The sequence below is a fragment of the Ochotona princeps genome, chromosome 7, assembly GCF_030435755.1.
Source record: "Ochotona princeps isolate mOchPri1 chromosome 7, mOchPri1.hap1, whole genome shotgun sequence".
Taxonomy (NCBI): Eukaryota; Metazoa; Chordata; class Mammalia; order Lagomorpha; family Ochotonidae; genus Ochotona; species Ochotona princeps.
In genome coordinates this window covers 84,292,198-84,317,128 of record NC_080838.1, presented here as the reverse complement: position 1 = coordinate 84,317,128, position 24,931 = coordinate 84,292,198, and positions in this window count along the sequence as shown.

The following is a 24,931-nucleotide window of genomic DNA, read 5'->3' as shown; positions in this document are numbered from 1 at the left end:
AGAATCACATAAATAAGAGGAAATTAGTGAAAATAGAGGAGAATAGGGACAATATACACTAGGGAAGAACTTGTTCAGAAAACAAATAAGCAACGACGTGCAGAAGGATGGAGAAGAGTTTGGAGTCAGGAAAACTTGACCTTGACTTCTTTCCCCTCTTCTTGGCATAGAGTAATGTTGTATTGACAACCCACCTCTGAGTACTAGGGTGTTTTGCACTCACAAACTGCCTCTCATTTGTTAAAATCAGTCCAAAGGTGGACAAGGAGCATTTGCTGAGCGCTCATAGTATATAGATCTTCCAAGTGCCAGAACTTGTTCTGATGCTCCTGCAGACTTGCTGCTATCGAGTGAGCACACCTGGGTTCCTCACTGTCGGCTGCCCTCTGACCCTGCCTGATGAAGCCACAGGAGTCCAAGGAAAAGACCGAGTCCTGCACAATACAGCCTAGACCATCCTGGCCAAATACATGTGGAAATCCCGCTGGATCACATGCAGAGGAAGCCCTGTGGAGACACGACCTGAAGGAGGCTCTGACAGGACCTTGCAATTTGCATGATCCCAGACAGGACAAGTGTGGTAAGTGGGAATCCAGGGCATGAGTGTACGGGTGGAGCACAGGCAGGTTTATCAGTTCAAGGATTGTGGGGTGAGTTCAAACATACCCATGAATGTCAGAGTCAGAACAGTAGTCTTCACATATTTTCTCACATGCAGCATCAACCCCTTCTTTCTATGCAGACAGCAGCCGCTGTTGGGGCTGCACAAATGCAAGAACCAGCACCAGCTGAGAAATATCTGCCTATGTCTCCTAAGTTATCTTTTTAATTAAATATTTATTTACTTTTTGAAAGTTATTTACAGAGATAGAGGGAGACATGCACACAGAGTGAGAAAGATTCATCCATCCACTGGTTCACTCCCCTGATGGTTACAAAGACCAGGGATGGATGCCCTCCCATGTGGGTGGCAAGGAGACAAACACCTGAGCCATGAGCTGTCTTCTGCTGCTTTTTCTAGGCGATTAGCACGAAGATGAACCAGAAGTGGAGTAGCTGGGACATGTATCAGTGCCCTCATGGCATGCTAGCATAGAAGATGGCAGCTGTAACTGCTACAGCACCATGCCAGCCCCCACTCAATGATCTTTAGTTCATTAGAATGCCACGATAATGAAATTCACATGGATGATCCTCTCACCTCCATCATGCACTTCGTGCTATGACACTCCTGAGATTTCCAAAAATGAGGAAGGAAGAGTGCTACTCAAAACCCAACACCACCTGCAGTGAACATTCAATGAAGCCTCACCCAAACATCACTCCCAAATCCTGCTAATTGTGACTCTCCCTCTCTCTCATGCTTGTCTACAGATTCCTTGTGTATATATTTTAAATACATATTGCTTCTCTGCTCAACTTTCTTTATGTCTCATTCCTGAATTCTTGTATGTAGACAAAAACCTGAAACAAACTTAGCCAGGGGGCGCCTTTACAACAATAGCAGCGTGATGCATAATGACCAAAGTGGAGCAACAGCCCATGATTCGACCGACTTTATGAAAACAAGGTAGTTGGTACACACGACAGACTCGGATTCAACCTGTGAAAGACAGGAAACTAGCACACATGCTACAACACGAATGAGCCCCGAAACCATCTGCTAAGCGAGATGAATCAGCCACATAGAAGACAAATACTGTAGAACAAATATTTACATGAAGAACTTACAGGGTCAAACTCGGAGTCTGATAGAAAAATGGAGGTGTCCAGGGTCTGGGAAGTTACTGCTAAAGGGTGCAGAGCTTTAATTTGGGAAAAAGGATATCTGCTAGGATCTGAAAAATTAGGTATAGGAAAGACACAGCCTCCCCGGAGGACCTACACATTGTGCCTGATGTTGTTTGCAGGTTATCTTGTATCACAACAAATGTAGACATTTTCACATGCACCAGCCCCACGCTGACATGCTTTTTCAAAGACTGCTCACTTTGTCAAATATCCTAATTTGTCATGAAGCAGCACTCCGGAGTTCACTAGGAATGATCCTCCCTCGCTTCCTAGGTGCCAACGCTGTGACATCACACCGCCCCGACTGTGGCTGGCACACTACAAATCCTAACACTGAAGCTCCTAATGAAGTCACCGCAGAATGTATGCATCCTGCTTCTGAAGACAGCTTCTCCCCTGCTTACTGACTTGATATCAGCACAAAACAGAAAGTGCTGCTTTCGATTGTTGGATAACAACAACGAGGAGCCATTAACATTTTACAAGCCTGGAGTTCCCAGCACTGGAGTCTCTCTCTTTTCCTAATCAGACTTTTCCAGCACAGCAAAGGCTGGAAGCCAAGGGATGAATTCAGCAGAGACCTTTCATATGCTAAATTATGAAGCTATGAAGCACTCACACAAAGATGAATGATAATTTCTCCAATGAATAATAAAATTACTCCCAGTAAATGAAACTAATGCAAAGGCAGTTATTTATATCCCAGACTTTAATTTAAATAAAAAAAAATAAGAGAGAGTTGATCTCTGCATAAGTTTCAGTAAGAAATGTCATTTATAAAGAGGCTGCAGCCCCTCAGCCCCTCCTATAACGGAAGTGGATAAAACTCACTTTGGCTGCCATGCATTCGTGAGCAACCCTTCCCAAGATCACACATAACCAAAGAAGTAGTGCCAAGTGATATTCTCAAGGGTTTTGTTTTCCTGAAGATTTCACTGATTCACGGTCAAGTTTGAGTGTGTTCATCCTCTAGAATATTCAGGGAATAAATTAAGAGTACCAGCAACTTCAGGGGCATGGAAAGAAACATTATATCTCAGTTGGCATGAGTTTCCCCAGACCAATGCACCCCTGAGTCTCAGCATCACTGTGAATTTGTGAGTAGAATTAAATGTGAATTCTTGTACCGTACTCAACTATTAAGGTTTGCCATCTGCTCCCCTTAGCCCTCTCAGCTCTTCGGCTCCATTTGGTCATGCTTAGGGATGAGGTACAGCCATCAGCCTGATGACATCTGGATACACATCTGGAAAAGCATAGCAAAAATAGTTAACCATAATTGGAGGAGATGGGGCTGTAATGGGAGAGGTGGGAGATGAGTGTGGGTGTGCGCTAAAACAAGTTCCGGTAGGTGGGGAGGGAACAGTCTCTGTGTTACATATTAAACTACTCAGGTGTTAACTAGTTGAAGAACAATGAGCCACTGTGAGCTGGTAGTGCTGCTGTGGAGTGATAGCTGCTAGTACAGGTATGGCTCACTTGGGGTGCAATCCTGAACTTAGGCTGGCTGTCTCATCTATAGTTTTTCAAACAATGAGCTATAGCAAAGCATAAACATTTATTAATTCCAAAAAACCATTCACGGGTCCATTGGAAGAGCCATTTACCTGCCCTGCCTGGCCCTGTGAACAGCATTCGATAATAAATAAACACAATGGCTGCCCACACTCTATTCAGCCTGCCTTCATCCTTGCCAAGAGAGCCTACTTAAGGTCTTTTTCCCTGGTCGGGAAGGAAGGAAATGCCCACCACAAAACACAGGAGGCTGCTTCTCATGGGCAAGAGCAGCATCGTGAGCCGTCCCTACGTGATGCTGAGATCTCATCATGGGCCAGACCATTCCACAATCACCTCACTGCTTTCACAAAGATCCTCTGAGGGAGGAACTCAGATCATCTCCTTCTTAGAAATGAGTAAAGCAAGCCGAGGGAAATCCAGTGTTCTGTGCAGTTAAGAAAGTGAGCCAGGACTACGGTCTATGTGTTACCCAGAAACTGCAGTCCAGACCACACGTGCTACAAGTCTAACTCCTGCTGTTCTGGAATCTGCTACAGTATTAGCTCTGCTATGCCTGAGCTGGCCACAGGTCACAACAGATTGTTAGGAAACCTTCAAAAAGAAAAGATCTTCTTTGCACAGGGATCCTCAGAGCAGAGGGGAACAGACAGTAAGGGGGACAAAAGAGGCCTGGTCTAAACAGGAAGTGGAGGGATTAGAAATGAATTCACTTGGAGGGAATCATTTCTGTAATCAGTACTTACTACTGTAGAATACCACAAAATCACATCTACTCCGCCTGGTTAACATTTGACAGTTTTGAAAAGTTAAGCCTGGAGTTGATTTTTCTAGGAATCCTCTTTAGAGCAGTCCCCCCGCCCATCTGCTGCCTTTACCAAATTGCTGGGGTCATTCGAGGACACAGAGTTGCACATAACAGTGGAGATAAAAGACATATCACTGGACTGCGCAACACAACCCCTTCTCAGAGTGTATTGTTATCACATGAAAGTTCAAAAACAATTGGTAATATTGTGAAAGCTCTTATTAGTTGATACAACCCAGATATTAGGAGTTACTATGCATCTGCAAAACCATGGTATGAGACTCTCAGAGAGAAGCTAATCTGCTCAAAAAGGTAAAGGAGTAGTCCAAGTTTACCTGATGTTAAAGGCCTGGTGAGCTTTACACCAGCTGAGAAGCAACAGCATCTTCAGCAAAATGACTGACATTCTACAACTCCTGCTTCCATTCAAACTGCTTCGACCCAAATAAAACATCCGTGGAAGAGCAGGATAAGGTCCTGACACCTCAGGTGTTCTCCTGTCTTGTTCTGTGAGAACACAGGAAAAGCCTGACACGGCAAAGCATCAGAGTGAACCCCTTGGTAAGTAGAAGTTTTGCAGCTTGGGATTTCTGAGTGGCAGCATCCCAGGGGCAGCAATGTCCCCCCAGGAAAGCTCCAACAAGAGCGACTGCATTAGAAAACACCACGTCAGTAAGTAGGATTCTCTCTCTCTCTCCCTTTCTCTCTCTTTCCCCCTCTCTCTCTTAGATGAATTTTCCATAAAGAGTAACAAAAAGCCCTATCCACAATGGACTGAACAACAAAGAAGTTTGGAGTCAAACACTGAAGAGTCCCAGAGGCCCCGGAGCCTCGGGTGAGCATCGGTCCAGCCAGCAATGCCATCAACATCCACAATGCTTGCTTCCTCCTGCCTCTCTGATCTCCCTGCCACGGTGCCCTCCCACTGGTCTCAGGATTCCTCCAGCAGCTGCCAGGGCCATGTGCCTCTTTATTTATTTTCATTACATCCTTTTTCCAGAATTCCCAGGAAAGTCTTGAAATTCATTGTGATTATACAGAATCATATCCCACCCCCAACTCACGTACAGCCAAGAAGTTGGGAAAAAATGCCAATTAGTTGAGCTGTAGTCAGATTTTTTTTTTTTACCTTAAATTGAGACTCTGAATCAATTTTACTGAATGTTCATTCCTTTCAAATCATAACATGTTATTAAACAAAAAGAGAAAAATAGTGAGATTACCAAACGTCTAGTATAAATACTGCTTTTGTCTGACATTCATAAACAAGCAAAACCCTTTGATTTATAGGACACTGACAGGTAAATGATTTTTATCTCATTTTTTACTAACTGCAAGTCTGAATAGGGTAATGAGTTGAGAGAAGTGAGAAGTCTCTTGCATTGTGTGAATCAAGGTTGTAAGTACCTTCAGTCAAGAAGACAACTCCCAGAGGACAGTAGCTCCAGACGGCATTGTTTTCTTTCCCACTCTTGCCTACAAGCAAGCCATCAGTGTTAGTTACTGTGTGCGGCACACACACAGACCTAAGCCGCTACATGGTAAGAGGTGCCCCTCAGTGCGAAGTTTCTATGGAAACAATAGGCAATCAAGGTTTTCAGCTGAATCTGCTTCCAAGGCCCTGAAACAAGTGGGTCAAGCACACATTCTCAACAAGTCACAGCTGCCTACAGAGATCCGCTTTGACTAGAGTAATTGGGGCAGTGCTACATGGGAAGTTCCGCAGTAATACTTCCATTGTCTGCCAAGCACCCCGACATCAGCTTTCCTGAGGAAGACTACTCCTGTTTTGAGGGATTTTGAAGGTGCCCAGATTTCTCAGAATCTTCAACCCCAGATAAAATAAGCAGCAAGCTTCTCCTATAAGTCACTAAACTTAGCTTTTCACAATTGGGACCAGAGCCACTCTTCTGAAAGGCAGATGAAGGGAGTTTAAAGATGAAGGGTTTAAAGGAGAGAGGGAAGAGTAAAGCAAGTAGTCTGTTACTGCAAGGACAGGGCTGTATGTGTCCACTCTGCCAGGGCTTCCTGGGACCAGATCGGCAGGGCTGTGTGTCCACTCTGCCAGGGCTTCCTGGGACCAGATCGGCAGGGCTGTGTGTCCACTCTGCCAGGGCTTCCTGGGACCAGATCGGCGGGGCTGTGTGTCCACTCTGCCATGGGCTTCCTGGGACCAGATCGGCGGGGCTGTGTGTCCACTCTGCCAGGGCTTCCTGGGACCAGATAGGGGGACTGTGTGTCCACTAAGCCATGGGCTTCCCGGGGCCAGATCGGCAGGGCTGTGTGTCCACTCTGCCATGGGCTTCCTGGGACCAGATCGGCGGGGCTGTGTGTCCACTCTGCCAGGGCTTCCTGGGACCAGATAGGGGGACTGTGTGTCCACTCTGCCATGGGCTTCCTGGGGCCAGATCGGCAGGGCTGTGTGTCCACTCTGCCCTGGGCTTCCCGGGGCCAGATCGGCAGGGCTGTGTGTGTCCACTCTGCCATGGGCTTCCAAGGTCCATTTCGGCAGGGCTGTGTGTGTCCACTCTGCCATGGGCTTCCCGGGGTCCATTTTGGCGGGGCTGTGTGTCCACTCTGCCATGGGCTTCCTGGGACCAGATAGGGGGACTGTGTGTCCACTCTGCCATGGGCTTCCCAGGGCCAGATCAGCAGGGCTGTGTGTGTCCACTCTGCCATGGGCTTCCCGGGGCCAGATTGGCAGGCAGCACCCCTGGGCACTCTCCTCCCTCTGCTCCATGTCCCCAGGAATGTCCAGGGTCAATGTAGATTATGGCTAAATAGGATACCAGCAGCTGTCTTGGCAAACACTTAGCTAGTGCCACGCACACTTGGTTTTCTGGTGACATCAGTTACAGGCATACCCAGCATGCTATGGGGAAGGGTCAGCCTGGCTCTGCGACCTTAGGTTGGACAACGATCCCTGACCCAGCACATAGGGACAGGTGTCACCGGCCCCTTACCTTGCTCTGCACCATTGCTTAAGCCGCTCCACCTCCAGCTAGCTTGTACTTAGTTTTCAGACCTGTTCTTTTCTCCTCACCCTCAGTGAAATGTCCCTGCATGGTTTACCAAAATGGTTTTTCTGTAATTTGCACTCATTTAGTGGTCTATGCCCAGACAAATTCTGGATTAACCCTGATCATAAGATCAGCTTCCCAGTTTTTTTCTATATTATGCGATTTGAAGACATTTGGTTTATAAACTCAAATACACCAAGAAAGAGCTCTGTTTGAACATTATCTCTATTTTTCTCTGATTTTCATAATGTTACAAAACAAAAGTAAGTTATACTGTCCCGGAATCTCCAGCCTATTGAAATTATTTAATGGTGTAATTTGACAATAGCTGCAGTTTCATTCTGAGAATATCCTATTCCTGGAAATCATTTTATTAAAATATGTAATTATCCAACGGCAAAGGTAGTTTAATAGATCAAACCAGCAGCTCTCTCTGACATAAGAAATGTTTCCATTTTGTATTTATCATGCATAATAAAACAGTAATTACTCTTCTGCAAATACTTAGTAAGACACTAGAAATATTTTCAAATTATTTCAAAATCGGAAAGAGCCATAGAAGACTTGATATGCTCCCACTCTACCTGTGACAAAATGGCGGCTTCCTCTCTCTTCCTGAGTCTGTGTAAATTTCTGACGAGCACTGTACACTGTTGGATCAACTTCTGTCACTTCTCATGTCCGTGATAACCCAGGTCCCTCTCATGTCCGTGATAACCCAGGTCCCTCTCATGTCGTGATAACCCATGTCCGTCTCATGTCCATGATAACCCATGTCCCTCTCATGTCCGTGATAACCCAGGTCCCTCACTGTGCAGCGCACTGGGCCTTCGGCTTCCCTTTGTTCGGAAGCAGAGAGCAGAAACGCACATGCACATCATTAATTCACACCAACATGTCTGTTCAAGCCCCAGGAAGGTGGACGAGGATGCCTTCCGCTCCCTCACAGTGTGGTGAGTGACCGCAGGATGGACGTCTGCATTCTCTGCCTTTAGTACTCAGCCACTTCTAAGGATTATCTCCACAAAGGATACATGGATTGTGTTTTGAACATGCTCTGTATTTAACATGGATGGAGCCACATCATTAGCTTGCACCAAACCACCACAGCATCTCCTCTGGAGACACTCAGAAAACCAAAAGAGCTCCCTCATCCATTCCTGAACTAATTTTGGTGCCAACATTTCCAAACAATCCAGGTGTCTGATCAGACAATGAAGCCAGTTTGCACATAATATGCCCAAAAAAGAAAACACAGGGCTCCACATTCCAACAGGATACAAGGACTGTCCCTTTGGTCACCTCCCTGATTATCATTGTTAGCTTGCCTGGTGTCAAAGTCCAGAACCTTCCAGAAAGCAAAAGTCCCTTTTGCGCACAGAACACCTGGCTTCTAATTCCCTCAGATCTCTGCACTCACCTGTGCCACATGCCATTCCGTTTCTGAGCCTGTCCTGCCAGTGATCACAGATTATAACCTTTTCCAAAGGGTGTTCCTTATCCAGTACATTTCTTCAGTTCAAATCCCACTGAACAAGTGAAGCATCAGCCCTCATAATGACTCAAACAGTTGCTGTTATAAGAGTCTTCTGGGCCCGGCGTGGTAGCCTAGCAGCTAAGGTCCTCACCTTGATTATGTTGGGATCCCATATGGGTGCCAGTTCTAATCCCAGCAGGCCTGCTTCCTATCCAGCTCCCTGCGTGTGGCTTGAGAAAGCACTCAAGGACGGTCCAAAGCCTTGGGAACCTGCACTCGCGTGCAAGACCTGAAAGAGGCTCTGGGCTCCTGGCTTCGGATTGGCTCAGCTCCAGCTGTTGAGGCCACTTGGGGAGTGGTGAATCATCAGATGGAAGATCTTCCTCTCTGTCTGTATATCTGACTTTGCAATAAAAAGAAATAATTTTTTTTATTTCATTATTTTATGGTACCATTCCATATACTCTAGAATTTCCCTTCACCCCTCCCCAAGCCCTCACACCCTTCCATTAATTTCCCTGTGTCATTAGAATAGTATAGTCCTTCATCAATGCTCATAAGTCCACCATTCTGCTTTTAAGTGTATCCTGACATTGTAGATATGGACAATGACAGGGAGTCCAGCATCCTATTGTCAAGATATATTTAGCAATTTCATTGGGAGTCTATTTTTGATTTGGAAATAGAGATGCTTACTGCACTGTATCCTCACATCTGGATATAGGTGTCTCTATTACACATTCAATATCTTTTATTGGAAGGGAAAGACAAAGATCTATGTCCATCTTCACTCCCCAAGTGGCTGCAAGGTCCAGAATCTAAAGCCAGGAGCCAGGAGCATCCTCTCCCAGGTGGATGCAGAGTCCCAAGGATCTGGGCCGTCCTACATTGCTTTTGCAGGCCACAGACAGGGAACAGCATGGAAAGCGGAGCAGCTAGGCCACGAACCAGCACTCGATGAGATTCCAGAACTTGAAGTGAGAGAATTCAGCCAACCAAGCCATTGCACTGGGGCCCTTCATTATCTTTTATTGGCAAAAGGAAGGACAAGCATGACTTATAGTCCCAGCCAACAGACAGGTACTGGTAACTAACCAGCCCTTCTGATTCTGGAATCACTGAGTCAATTTTGTCAAAACAAAACTTGTACTTGAAATGTAATGATAATGGCTTTGTTCAAGGACATACTGCAATTTGAGGTTATGAAACATAGAGTTCTTTTAAAATAATCAGATATCAAATAGTGACTTCAGTATGCCAGAAACATCCGTAAGTATTTTCCAGATATTGCTCACCTAACTTCATAACTACCCCCCACGAGCCAGTACTACTGTGAGTGTTACACAGAGTTCAGTTATTCAAGGTCACCCAGCACTGAGTCGGGCAGACAGTCTCCAGCCAGGCTGTGCGCTCAGCAGCAGTAATGTTGCACGTGAGTGTGGAATAGCAGCTTAAAGAAAAAGAAAAACTTGTTATATAAATTGCAGACCTACTGATATCAAGTCATTTCATTGTCACTAAAGGAAAAATGTGCTAAATATTAAAAATGCGTTTTAGAGGGTAAGTCTTTGAATTCTACATTTGAAGTTAACCAGATTTTTAGGAAACATATGAAAGCCATTTGTTAGTCCAATGTCAGGTAACCTTTCAGAATATTTCCCTTTACAGCTTTATCATAGCTGCTTTCTTCTCCCTATGAATACAACGAGGCCTTCAAAATAAATTGCTCCCAAATAAGCAATGCAGTATTTTATGTTCTGGTCTCTTAAGAAGCCTTTATCTAGCTCTGAGATGTATCTGAAGACACAAAATATTGTAAAATGAGAGGTGACTGGTGGTATGTTTCAAGAAAACTTAAAATTCAAAAATTATTTGCATAAAAACATCAGAATAAGGGGTAAACACAGTATAATGTCATCTTAACCTAAGCAGCAATCCTCAAAATTGTCAAGTTAGATGATATTAGGAAAACTAAGACCGAACTGTTTCTGTGAGTCACCTGGAACACCCAGCGCATGCTCAGCTTCAGCAATACACAACGCGCTTAGAAGACGATAAGGACGACGTGGAGGTCACTCAACTAGAAACCCTGCAAGTTACGGGTCACGTTCTAGGTGTAAAGGACATGTTATAAAACTTCAAACAACTCTCTGAGATCTACTGACCCTGGATCACTCACCCCTGTTATTTTTAGAAGTGGAGGTGTAGGAACAAATAACTAAACCTCTCCAAATTTCATCTCCTTGTCTGCAACGTTGTAAAACTCCCTAAAGGGTAAGACTGAGGTGAGGATGGAGTAAATGAGGTGAAGATTAAGTAAATGAGGTGGGGCACCACCCTTAATGCAGGGGCAACAGCTGAGAGCATAGGTTAAGAGACAAGGCTTTGGAGTCTGGTGGTAAAATCTCAAACTGTCAGTCACTTCCAGGAAGCTCTTGGGTCTCATCCCTGCCCTGAGTCTCGGCTTCCTCATAAATGGAGTAACAGTGCCCTTTGTCAGATTACAAATATGAGGACTAGAAAGCATAGTATACGTGAAGTGTACTAGTTAGAGCCTTCAATAAAGAAAGCATTCAGATACGTATCAGCCCGTAGTATCAGTGCCATTATTATCACAATTATTGCCTTTACATTCACAAACTAACAAGCTTGCTTTCTTTTACTTATTGACTCATTATGAATACTAAATATTACTTATCTTTACGTTCTCCTCCTTTACTTCATTAATTTCTCAATTTCCCTGACTCTAAAAGTCTCTCCCTTCTGAAGAGCTAGGCTTTGGCAAGGTTTATCTGAAATTATTTAACTGCTTTTTCAGGAAGGATTTGTAGGTCAACCACACAGTTAGGCTTGGGTTGTTTCCTGGGTTGAGGCTAACAGAATATAGATGGAAGCCGTGTACTCATCCCAGGCCTAGACTAACTGGACAGTGCACTCTGCGTGCGAGGGCTGTGTTGAGCAGCCCACAAACATCGCAGGAGGGGCAGCCTTGGTCCCTGAGAGCGGTCTGGAAGAGAGCTCCCAGAAGAGCAAGTCAGTCTGCCCTGGTGCTCAGCACAAACCAGAAATGAATGTCCTTGAGAAAGTCATTGAAATCGAAGGCATATATTTTTATCACCTTTAGCCTACCCCTCTCTAACTAACAAAACTTCATCAAGAAGTAGAATTCGGGGCAGGCTTTGTGCTGCAATGCCGGCATTCCATATCAGCACCTGTTCAAACCCTGGCTGCTCTGTTTGCAGTCCAGCTCTCCAACAACGTACCTGGGAAAGCAGCAGAACATGGCCCAAGTCGGGAGATGCGATGCAGCACCAGGCTCCTGGCTTCAGCACGACCTAACCAAGTTGTTGTGGCCACTTAGGGAGAGAACTTACACGTGAAAGACCTCTCCTTGTTCTGTCTCTCTAACTCTACCTTTCAAGTACATGGATATTGCTTTAAAACCATGATAGGGAGGCTGCTCCTCGAGTAAGAGGGGGTCACATCGTTCAGTGGCATAAAGAATGAAAGAAAATCAGAGAATTTCAGAGTTTCTGGACCTCTGGAGAATGGCAATTCACACCAGTTTCACAGGACTCTGAAGTGTGCCTGGCACTGGGACGTGCAGTTTTGCACAGCTCTGAAGTGTGCCTGGCACTGGGACGTGCAGTTTTGCACAGCTCTGAAGTGTGCCTGGCTCTGGGACGTGCAGTTTTGCACAGCTCTGAAGTGTGCCTGGCACTGGGACGTGCAGTTTGCCAGCGTACACTGGTATCCCGGTGCATGCACGGTGAGGCTTTAGTTGCTATTACCTTACTGCTGCATTGGGCCTGTACTGGAAGAACAGTGGGACTTACAGGTGAAGCTGCTGCAGCTACAGTGCACCTGCCCCTCTCTTCTCTCCCCAGTGTGCCAAGACCTGATACTTAATTGTGGTCACAGAATTCTTTTCCACTGGAAACTGTGGAAGGGTAGAGACTATTTATTAAGATGTTTTCTCTAAGCAGTCAGAAAATCATGGCATGAATGGAAGATCATGGGAAAACTGGGGGCCTGAATCAAAATGGAAGAAGAAAGGCCAAGAAGAGGGCAGGGGCAGTGGTTGCAAAGGATCACCTGGGAAGGCTACAGCCAAGGACCCTCTGTGGTTATTCACAGGAATTCTTTTTATTTTTTTTTAAAGATTTATTTGTTTTATTATAAAGTCAGATATACAGAGAGGAGGAGAGACAGAGAGGAAGATCTTCCGTCCAATGATTCACTCCCCAAGTGAGCCGCAACGGCCAGTGCGCGCCAATCCGAAGCCGGGAACCTGGAACCTCTTCCGGGTCTCCCACGTGGGTGCAGGGTCCCAAATCTTTGGGCCGTCCTCGACTGCTTTCCCAGGCCACAAGCAGGGAGCTGGATGGGAAGTGGAGCTGCTGGGATTAGAACCGGCGCCCATATGGGATCCCAGGGCGTTCAAGGCGAGGAATTTAGCCACTAGGCCACGCCACCGCCGGGCCCGCACAGAAATTCTTTTTAACCTATCCATGAAGGGGGCAGCATGTGGCATAACAGTTAAAGCCAATGCCTGCAATGTGGCATCCCATATGAATGCCAGTTTGTCTCCCAGCTGCTCCACATCTGATCCAACTCTGTGCCAATGGCCTGGGACAATCAGTGAGGACAGCCCAAGTCCTTGGGCCCTTGGCACCACTGGGGAAGACCTGGAAGAAGCTCCTGGCTCCTGGCTTTGGTCTGGCTCAGGCTCTGCCATTGTAGCCATCAAGAAGATAAAGGAGAGAGCAAACTAAGAAAGAAGATCTCTCTCTCTCTCTCCTTCTCTTTCTCTCTCTCTCTCTCCTTCTCTCTCTCTCTAACTCTTCCAAATAAATGAATAAGCAAATAAATCTTTAAAAATCCATGATTGATCCAAGGTAACTATTCCTAGACTATGAAAATTTATACCTAAAATCAATTTTCTCAGTTCCCCCGTGTGCTTATTTCATATCTACAGTACTAATAAAAATGTTAGTAACTCAAAGAAATGATTTTTCTTTTTATTCAATAAAACTTTCTTGGAGTTTTTTCTCTTTTTTTATAAATTTTTTTACTGAAACATTTTATTGGCGTTGGCACTGTAGCTCAGTGAGTTAAGCCCCTGTCAGTAGTACTAGCATCCCCATATTGGTGTCAGCTCAATTGCTAGCTGCTCCACTTGCAATCCAAAACCTTCCATTGCTCCTAGGAAAGCAGCAGCAGACAGCCAAGTATGTCAGCCCCTGCCACCTGTGACAGACACCTGGCTGAAGCTCCTGGCTCCTGACTGCAGTCTGCCTCAGCACCAGGCATTACAACCAGCTGTTGATGACCCAGTGGGTAGAAAATGCTCTCACACTCTTGCATGCGCTCTCTCTCTATAACTCTTATATATCAAATAAATCTTAAATTTTTATTGAAAAAACAGTATACATGTCAGCAATTGCACGTAAATATACAGATGAGTTTTTATATCCTCTAAGCATACTCATAACAAACGCTCAAATTAAAAACGAAACATTGGGTCCATCACAATGGCTCAGTGGCTACATCCTCACCTTGCGTGTGCCAGGATCCCACCTGGGCACTGATTCATGTTCTGACTGGTCTGCCACCCAGCTAGCTCCCTGCTTGTGGCCTAGGAAAACAATGAGGATGGCCCAAAGCCTTGGGTCTCTGCATTCACATGGGAGACCCAGAAGAAGCTCCTGGCTCATGGATTCAGACTGGCTCAGCTCTAGCCATTGCAGTCACTGAGGGAGTGAACCAGTAGATGGAAGGTCTTTCTCTCTGTCTCTCTTTCTCTATGTAAATCTCCCTTTCCAATAAAAATAAATAAATCTTCAAAAAATAAAAAAGAACAAACATTACTAAGTACCCCAAAATTTGTGTTTCCCTTCTCCATTTATGTTTTTAACACATTGAAAGAGTATGATTCAGTGAAGCAATATTTATAACCAAATGCCAAAATGATATGACAGCCACATAGAGTCTATGAGTCCCTATTCCACAGCAAAGCATATACTGAAAGCATAAGTCCTTTTGCATACCTAAAGCATGTTTTATAATTTATATCCAACAGTTTCCTCAATGAATATTCCTCATTTCTTCCTGAGATGGGGAAATATATCTGCTATTAAGGAAAGGGCGCATGCTATGCCATTCTTACAGCTGACTCCACAAGTGAGCAATTTGGACACTGTCTGATTTTAAGCAAATTCACATTAAATTAACATTTAAAAAATCCTTATGAGCAAAATTTTCAGAAAAGTTCTAGAGTTGGTAAACAACTCTAGAAAGTGACCTTATTGGTGGTTTTTACTGTTTACAAAGTGTTACGGCTTCAAAATCTTAAATTTCCCATGATTTACTGTTGTCATGAAGCTCTGAAGCTTGAAAATAAATTAAGGCTGGGGTAGCCAAGTGAGTGACACAGTAAAATCATGAAGCCCAGTGAGTGAATCTTCTGGATCCTTAGTAACAATGGGTGGGGTGTTGGGGTGATGTTAGGGTAAGGATGGCTACATTCATCCTATCTCCTGGGGTTTAAGTTGAAGTGTGTTTGTGTGTGTGCGCGCACGCACATGTGAGCATGCACGCACACACAGATACAATCATTCTCAAACCTACTTCCAACTTTTTTCCCAGAAACATCAAAACCAGGAACTACATGGATTTTTAACTCATGTCTCTCCAAAAACTAGACAGCATTTGGTCACTTAAGAACTAGGATTTAAATCTCATCCTCAGGCTGGGAATTGGTTGCAGAGAGGAGTACAAACATTTTGAGTCAAAAAACAGCAAAAAAAAAAAAAAAAAAAAAAGAGTTCTATGTGTTCATTATAATTTTCTTGGCTTCTCTTTAGCCTCTTGCACATTTTGGTCAAATCTGAGCAATCCGCCCTGAACTGACACAGATTCCAAACACAGCACAGAGCAGCTGGAAAAGCGAAGTTGTGTGCTACCAACTCAGTGATGGAGACATGAAGAGCTGAGAGGTGGCAAGAAGATGAACGTAGCTTGGGGGCGTGCTCACACATCCTCCCAGGGCAACTCAGAAATCCAGAAGGGCCACCTTGCTGTAATCTGATAGAGAATCCCTGAGCCCAGTGAAGACCAGAATGTGGCTCTCAGGCCAGGCCCTTGTACTGCACAGCTCCAGAACTGGTAGAATGTTCAGCAAGATTAACAGCGAATGCTGCATTCAAATCTAGTACAGGTAACCTCCCCTTGGCTTTCTGTCTTGTGTACTAGTTCTTGTTGTAACCAAACCCGGCCCAACCCACACACCGTTCCGGCGCCTGGGTTTACCAGTGGATGACATGAACCGTTTCAGCCTGGTCCAACCCTGACCCATGCCAAATGTATGCCAGTGGGAAACTTTCCATGGCCTATTCTGGGCAGTTTCCTATCCTGCTTCTTGTGCTTTTCTTGCATAAACCAGAGGGTCCATGAGCCAGCCCTACTCAGTTTACCTTCTGTCCTAGCAGGGACAGTGGTTTTTCTGGCTGGCTTTCACCCCGTTCTGGTTCTTATTGGATGTACCGGCCCGGCCATGGCTCGACCATACCCTTGTATAGCTCACAGATGGCTTAGTAGGGGATTGAGACCTTGCCTAATCAGTCCCATGTCTACCCTGGTTCCCCAGGACACCAGTTGGTGTTGGTGTTTGGCCCGGCCTGGCGCGACCAATCCCAGCCACCCTAGTGCCACAGGAGAGTACAACTGTTGCCTAGCCAGAACGCAGCCCCCATTCCAGCACACTTGCTCCTTAGTGGTAACCTCATCCCATTTAGGGTGTCCCACTAGTTCCTCAAATTGGTCTATTCTTAACTGCAGATCCTGCGTCTGACAGTGGCAGCTCTGACTCTAGATTTGAATGCAGCACCCAACCAGCACACGTGAGAACCAGGAAGGAAGAGGGCAGAACCAGCGGGGGGATTGAGGGACTGTTCCCCTCACCGGACAGCTACTCCCACTGGATAGCATGGGCAGGGATGGGACAGACCAGACTAAAGAAGTGGTGGGTTCCCCCTCTTGGGTCACTACCCCCGCGGGAGGACATCAGAACTAGGACGAAGGTTGGGGTGGCTAGATGGAGAGGCACTCAGTAACATCTGTGAGGGCTAGATGGTTGAGTTGGTTAGAAAGAACTAAGCTTTAATACCCATTCCATTGATAGGTATAGGAGCCAACTGGGAGGCGGGACAGACTGGACTAGTCGCCTATGCACATTGGCAGGCCAGGATGGGAGGCGTGGCTGGAGGGGGTTATTGTGGGTCGCCCCCACTGGGCCACAGCTCCCACTGGTTGAATAAAGGGCCGAGTGCGTGCTGGGCAGGGCCAGGTTTGACTGCAACACCCATTGGTTCCAGTGCAAGTCGGGACTGAGAGCAGAACCAACCCAGCAACTGCAACCACCAGCTGATCGTGGAGATGGACTGTGCCGGGCCCTGTGCTTACTAGAACATACGGGAATCTGATCTGGGAATACCTCAAAGTTTCTTTGGGGATCTCCCCAATCAAAATGCCGGACTCAGAACCCTAACCAAGTAAAGACAGAGGACAGAACAAGTCAATCAACCACTTCAACTGTATGTTGGCAGCGAAATACTGGGCTTATTAAGACTCTGTGATGGTTTATGGCATTCAGTGGATTCTTCAATGACCTCATTGAGCTGGAAGTGGCGAGATTGGCAGCGTTTCACAACTGGAGAACTAGTACAACCACTTGAGCAGATGAATAAATGAAGATACAGAAAGGCAACTACAACCTTGTTAATAAGTGGTTGATTCTTAACAATCAGGCATTCAACAGATGAACTTATCTGGACAATATGATGCTGGACTTTATGCCTGGTAGATGCTTTCATTGAGAGAACCTCAGCTGAATTTGAACTGTGGTAACGCAGCGGGGTGGAGGAGTCCACCATGGGGGGGGGGTTTGGGGGGGGAATCCCACTGCCTATTAAACCATGTCACATAATGCAATGTAACCAATAAAAAAAAATAAAAAAAAAAAAGATTAACAGCGAATGTCCTTGGAGCTTGGAGATAGGTCGAAGTGGCAGTAATTAAAAGTCTTACTTGGTAGAAAGTTTTTCAAAATGAATTGTCAATCTCTGTCAGCACTGAAGTGTAGCTAAATGAATAGTAGGAAACTACACAGGGAACCTGTGTAAAGGGGGGAAGCAGAGGGGACTGCGCTCCACTGTGAAACCACACCAGCACCTGGGGATGGGGGTGGACAGTCATATGACAACCTCCCAGGGGTGGGAAACATGTGGCGAGAAGGGCTCCGTCGGCCTCATTACACAAGGGCTGATGAAATCTCTCCAAGATCTATGGCTAATCGAGTTTACCTTAGTGCATCCAGACAATTGCTGCAAAGCTTGGCCAAGAGAATTATCCATCCCGTTCTACATTCCATCCTTTGACGAGGCACTAGATGTCCTCTGTTGGCCTAGATGTGCAAGCTGTCATTCCCCTGCATGTGCAGCTGGGCAAGCTGTCCACTCCATGGGCATCAGGAGTTGACATTGTCACAATACTTGCACTCCATGGCTGAACTACATGTCTCGTGATTTTTCCTGTGGACATGATTTGAGTACAGTGATCTAGTTGGGGTATCCCTCAAGAAACATCATCTGGCTCTCCTCAGACTTGATTCTTGTGTGGGCCAGCCAGAGCAGCATCAGGTTCAATTCATAACATGTCCCAGCTAACACATACCATATACAGGTAGATGCAGCTGCCTGGTCAGTGCCACCCCAGCCAGGTCCTCAGACACACCAGCAGGTGCTTTAGACCAGTCACAGTTACCTCCAACAATCCCCACCAGGCCTATCCCCAGCTCTACTGTCTGAGCATGCTCTCATGTGCTATAGTTGAGCCTGGCTCATTCCACATTCCATCTGGCTCTCATGCATACCCATGGATACTGCAGCTTAGCGCAGTTCGCCCTGCCCCCAGTTCTGGCCCACACACATACAATTGGGTGCTGTCACTTTGTCTGACCCACCCCAACCTAGTTATTATACTCACCAGCTCTAACTGCAGCCTAGCAAGGAAGTGCCCACTGTTCCCCACCAGACCCAATACATACCTGACATGACTCACACCCAATCCCAGCAGCCACTAACAGGTGTTGCAGCCTAGTTCATCCTGGCCAGTTCCCAGACTCTGCCCACATGCTGGTCAATGGGTGCTAAAGGCATGTCTGTGCTGGACCACACCCAGCCCCAGCTCTCACACTCACCAGTGGAAGCAGCGGCTCAGCATAGAAAGCCCTGAAGTTTCCCTACCAGACCCACTCCCAGCCCAGGGCTTGCACATGCCAGCAGCTGCTATGGCTCATTCTAGCATGGCCCACCCCTAGTCTCAGCTTTTTCCAGAAGGTGCTACAGAATGGCTCAGCTTAGCCAGCCCTCAGTTTCAGCCTTCATTGGTAGGTACACTAGCCTAGCCCAGCGTGGCCCACCCCCATCTCCAGCCCTCATATGACTGGCAGACACTGCAGTCCAACCCAGCCTGGCTTGCACCTTTTCCTGACTCACTCTGCATGTGCTGCAGCCTGGCCTAACCTGACCCATCCCCAGACCTGGCCCACATGTATGCTGAAAGGTGCTGCAGCCCAGCCTGGTCTGACCTGGCCCCAGCCCCAGCTTTCACAGTCTAGCAGGGGAGTCCCCTAATTTCCCCTACCACATCCACTCCCATCTGGTTCTCACACACTGGCAGGTGCTTGCAACCCTGCTTGGCATGATTTGCACGCATTCCTGGAATTTGCATGTGCTAATGGGTCCTGTCACCCGGCCCAACCCAGCTTCCTCCCAACCACAGCATCCATAAGTGTCAGTGAATTCCATTGTCAGGCCTGGCTTGGCTCATTGCCACACCCAGCCAGCATGCCAATCAATGGGTGCTGTAGCTCCACAGAGATAAGCTTGCAAATCTACAGAATCTTCCTCTAGATCTGATTCTCTCATGTTCCAGTGGGTGCTACAGTCCAACCTGATGTGGTCCACCTTCTGCCTTGATACTCAGGCAGGGATGATAACACAGCTCATCCAGGCATATTCCCCAGCCCTAGCTTTCATGTGTGCTGGTCAATAGCAGGTGATGTCACTTCGTCCAATCCTGGCCAGGTTTCCAACATGGGCAGGTGCCCCAGCCTGACCTAAACATGCCCTCCGCCTCCCCTGTCTAAACCAGCCCATCTGAACAACCTCACCTACTCGCAAGTACAGTGGTCTGCTCCATGGAAGCCCCCAGAAGTCTCTCCTTACCTGTATTCTCAGTGGCCCCACTACAATATGTCCCCAGGGCCCCTTCCCCAGGCAACTGCTGTTGCACTTTGTGCCTGGAACCAGAGTAGCATGCCCCAGCCTGGCATCCCCTACTCTCTCTCTGTAACAGTGTGCAGAGTCCTCACATATCTTTTTAAAAAATGAAAATCAGAATAGGCAATTATGCTAACATTGAGTAAACTGGCATAGTTTAACAGGCCCATAATGGCCGCCAGCAAATTGCCTTCTTCTTTTCCAGCAGTGCAGCACTTGCCTAAGCACGAGGCAACCTAGGCAGCTGCCTACAACTGGAGACAAAATACTCTTCTAAAGGTATTATTCAAAGGGAAAAAAAAACCCATAAATGGGTTACAGAGCAAACATCTCTCAAATGAAGAAGTATCTGGGGTGGGTGCTGATATGGCCAACTCCAGAAAGCAGACTTCCAGCCTCAATGAAGGAAGCAACCCTCAGTTTACAGGCAGGAGCCACTCATCAGGGCACAACAGGCTGGACAGGATCAGAGGGTTAGCTGCTGTGGATGGTGGCTGCAATTCTTTCCACTGAATCCAGATATCGGATAGGCAGACCGCCAGTTAGGTCTACAGAGCTGGATGTTATATGCCGCTCTTCTCCACCCCCTACTCTACATTCCCTCCCATTTGTCAATCAAAACATTCACCTTCCCAGGATCTATCTGTTATATCTGGGACCAGGGCACACATTAGCATAAGAAGAGGTGGAAAGCAGGAGACAGCTCTATTTCCTGCGCCAGGACCCTGCTTAGAAGTGCTGCTCTTTCTGCTCTTTCTGCTCTCAAACCTCACTTAGAGCACATGCACTCACCTTCCTCCTACCCATCTTGGACAGATCCTCCTAATTACAGGTACTGGTTTGGAGATGCTTCTTATGATGGTCTGTGGGCAACGCTTCAACCCACTCATGTTGTGTGTTTCTCTGAGTGGGGCAGCCCACACTCACATATGAATATAGGTTTATAATCCCACTGCCAAATAACTGTGTTCCCCATTTGCACAAATACCAGTCTGTTTTTTAATGCTGTCTCTGCAGCTGACAAAAGTCTGGATTAAAAGTTAATTAATCGCCCACATCACTGAAGCCTAATTCACTCATCTAAGAAATGAAGATGATCCAAGATTGGGCAGAAATTATAGTTTGTAGTACGCAGGTGCTATATCTTACAATGCACTACAAAGTTGAAAATAGGGCATCAACCTGATGCCAACAACAATCTGACCTTTGCTGCCACAGGTATATAAATCCAGTCCATCAACTCACAAGATCCTAGTGCAAGAATTGGAATGAGATGAACACCAGGTGCCCCAGACTCTGCAGGGCAGAACTCTTTTAATGTTTTTCCTTGCAAAGGTGAAGCCAGATGCAAGAGCAGTGAATCCTCACTGATACTCGGCCAAGGCAGTACTCTGTCAGGTGATGTCTACTTTAATAAGCTAAGTTGCGAGCTTCAGCATTCTTTAAGTAGAGAGCAGCATACCATGAAGTGAACTCCAGCATGCCCTGTTCTGTTTGAACAATGAGTGGAGAAAATAAGAAAGTGTATTCTTTTTTTCCCCTCTTTCAATTCCTAAGCCTTTTTCGGCACTGAGGTTTTGGTCTGTGAAAGGAAGGAACAGAGTGGCTTCCTGGTACTCAAAAGCACACCTCAGCCCTCTATCAGGGCTGCACAAAATGCACGAGCTAATTATACTCCCAACCTATAAAGCCGAGTGCAGATAATAAGCTGTAACACAGCTAATTCAGAGGTCACCCTGCTCTGCTGGTTTCTTCAAAGTGACTTAAAATACAGTCAGTTTTTCAGCTTTCAGACACAGCTCAAACAGCATTTCAGTTGAACAAATGCACATTGAGCTCCCCTTTTGGTACCCCACGCATGTACTACTGGCACTTTTATTCTTCCTAAACTTGGAAGGTACTTTGCCATTAAGGCTGGAGACATAGGGCAAGTGATGGGGGAGGAAGAAATCATTCTTTAATCCCTGCTGCTGTTATTTCTGTGTGAATGTGGAAAGGCCTGTCACAGGAAGAATCATGCCAGGGAGCCGTTCCAGCCCAAGATGGAATAACTGGGTCTCCTTCCCAGTTTCAGACAGCTACAGCTGAGTCACACTTTGTCCCAAAGACAAATAACCTTTTCCTTAAAAGTCACGAGCTGGACAAAGTAACCAACAGGAAGAGCTGGTGGCAAAATGCTGCTAGTAACAGGGTTGATTCTGCCTTCACTCAGACAGGAAGAGCTACATGTTTGCTCAAGGCAGCACACACTTCTTGAAGACCAAAACATTTTCAGACCCTTGTGCTATGGAATGAAGACCCACAGTACTTAAATAATCGGGGTTGTATCTTACAGTGGTCAATAGAGATGCTGAACCAGTACTCTTGGTTTGTGCAAAGGTCATGGAAACGTCTGTGCAGGATCCCATGGAGCACAGATGAGGGGCATGCCACCTTGGCCTGGACTCTGGTGTCATCCCAAGGGTCACCCTGCAGAGGGTCCCAAAAGTGTCAAAAGCATAGGACTTGACAGCTGCCCTGTCTGTCTGCCCTGTGAGGTCCTGAGTAGGTTCACCCATGTGCAAGAGCTGCTCCTGCCTGGCACTGCCCTGCCACACACAAGTGCTGACTACATGCCTAAGGATGGAATTCATGAAAGCTGGGCCAGTGAGGTGACTCAAAAGGCCAATTCCCCACCTGCAGTGCTGGCATCTCTTTTGAGTGCTGGTCATGTTCTGGATGCTCCATTTTTTTTTTTACTTTTTTTAAATGTTTGAACATGTTTTATTGACCACCTTACTATATTCCTCCTCTACAAATGTATTTTGAAACTGAAATTTATAACAAAAGATGTATTACTTCTGTAAACATGAGGCTGTAGGTATTAAATTACTTTTTCTGCATTGTTATTTGTTTTTGTTGTTATTATTTTCTGACACAGTTCCATAGGCTCTGAGATTTCCCCTTTCCCTTACCAAATCCCCTCCCACCTTTTGCTGATCTCCCCATAGTATTACAACGGGTAGTCCTTCATGAGTAGACATACGTCCATCATTCTGCTATTGAAGTGCTTCCCGACACTGCACGCATGGACCGTGGCAGAGAGTCCAGCATCCTACTGTCGGATATTTTCCACAGTTTCACTAGGAGTCCTTCTTTGGTCTGGATGTGGAGATGTATACTGCACTGTGTCTTCACATCTAGACACGTCAGTCTCTGCTACACTTCTAGTACACATCCCCTTAAATACAGGGCCAGGAAACACAGTCCACAACAGGGAGAAAAACAGAAAATTCACATCAACCTGAAGTTAAACAACATGCTATAGAATGACCAATGTGTCACTGAAGAAATGCAAAAGAAAATCAAAGGCCTTGCAGAAATTGATGCTACTGCATGACCCATGTGGTGCTGAGGAAATGACAAAAAGAAAAAAAAAAAAAAAAACAAGAACATCAATGCCCATAACATGTTGGCTGCTCCACTTCCCATCCAGCTCCCTGCTTGTGGCCTGGGAAAACAGCCGAGGACATCCCAAAGCCTTGGGACCCTGCAACCACATGGGAGGCCCAGAAGAGGCTCCTAGCTTCTGGCTTTGGATCAGCTCAACTGTTGGGGTCATTTGGGAGTGAACCAGCAGATGGAAGATTTTTTCCCTGTCTCTCCTTCTTCCTGTCATTTTTCCTCCTAGGCATAAATAAATCTAAAAAAGAAAAGACTTATTGAAAGTCAAAATCATGGCATCTATTCTTGACCAATAATCTCTGCTTTCAGTTGTTCATTTTTTAAGATTGATTGATTGATTGATTGGAGAGTCAGATATACAGAGAGAAGGAGAGACAGAGAGAAAGATCTTCTGAGCATTGATTCACTCCCCAAGTGGCCACAACTGCCGGAACTGAAACAATCCGAAGCCAGGAGCCAGGATCTTCTTCTGGGTCTCCCACACAGGTGCAAGGTCCCAAGGCATTAGGCTGTCCTCAACTGCTTTCCCAGTCCGCAGGCAGGGAGCTGGATGGGAAGCGGGGCTGCTGGGATTAGAGGCAGCACCCATATGGGATCCCAGCATGTGTAAGGCGAGGACTTTGGCCTGTAGGCCACCACGCTGGGCCTAATTGTTCTTTTTTCAGTTAAGCATGGGATCTAGTAACCTCACGGATCCTCCAGCATGTCTCTATCCGTGCTTTCACAAGAGACTGACAATCTGGAGGGCAGGTTATCTGTGTTACCTTCAGACTTACATTACAGGTGCCCGGCAGCAACTAATGTGCTAAACTGTGTTAGAATGAACCAAGACTGTGAGGTCCACTAATGCTGTTTTGTCTTATTTGAATAGCAGAATTGTTGCTGAAATAAAAGCTAAGGATAATACGGCAAGATGTATATGTCATATTATCAGATCCATATACACCAGTGTAATATGTAACCTTGCCAGATATGAAAATGTAGCATAAGCTACATTTACTAGTAATATTAGAAACATGTAACATAAGCTGATTTGTTAAGAAAATCCATAGGAAGGTCCCTTTATTAGCGGAGTCTACCTCATTGAATTGGAACAAAGATATTACTTAGTCTGTAATGAGGCACAGGAGCTAAGGTGAACAAAGGGCACAGGAAAAGATTTTTTCAGATCCAGAAACAGAAATTCACAGAGGGAGCAGGTGCACTCTCTGTTCCGGTTTGCTCATCACATGGGAAGTAAGGAAAACTTCCTCTCATGGAAGTGTTCAAGTTCAGAGAAACTGCACATCACCCATGGCAATAATTCCAGATTTCTTATACAGATAAATTCTGGGTCACTATGGGAGGAAAATATTCTCCCTCACTGGTGGAAGTAACTCTCCTCCTCTCCGGCCATGCCACATAGAAAGGACAGTGGGGCCCCGGTGCAGGTACGTATAGCTGAGTACACTGGATCCCTGGGGGAAGGAAAGCTTGGCAGGCCTCCAGGACCTGCACAGGTGCCTGTAGTTGGGTGGTCCAGGCACCAAAGGTG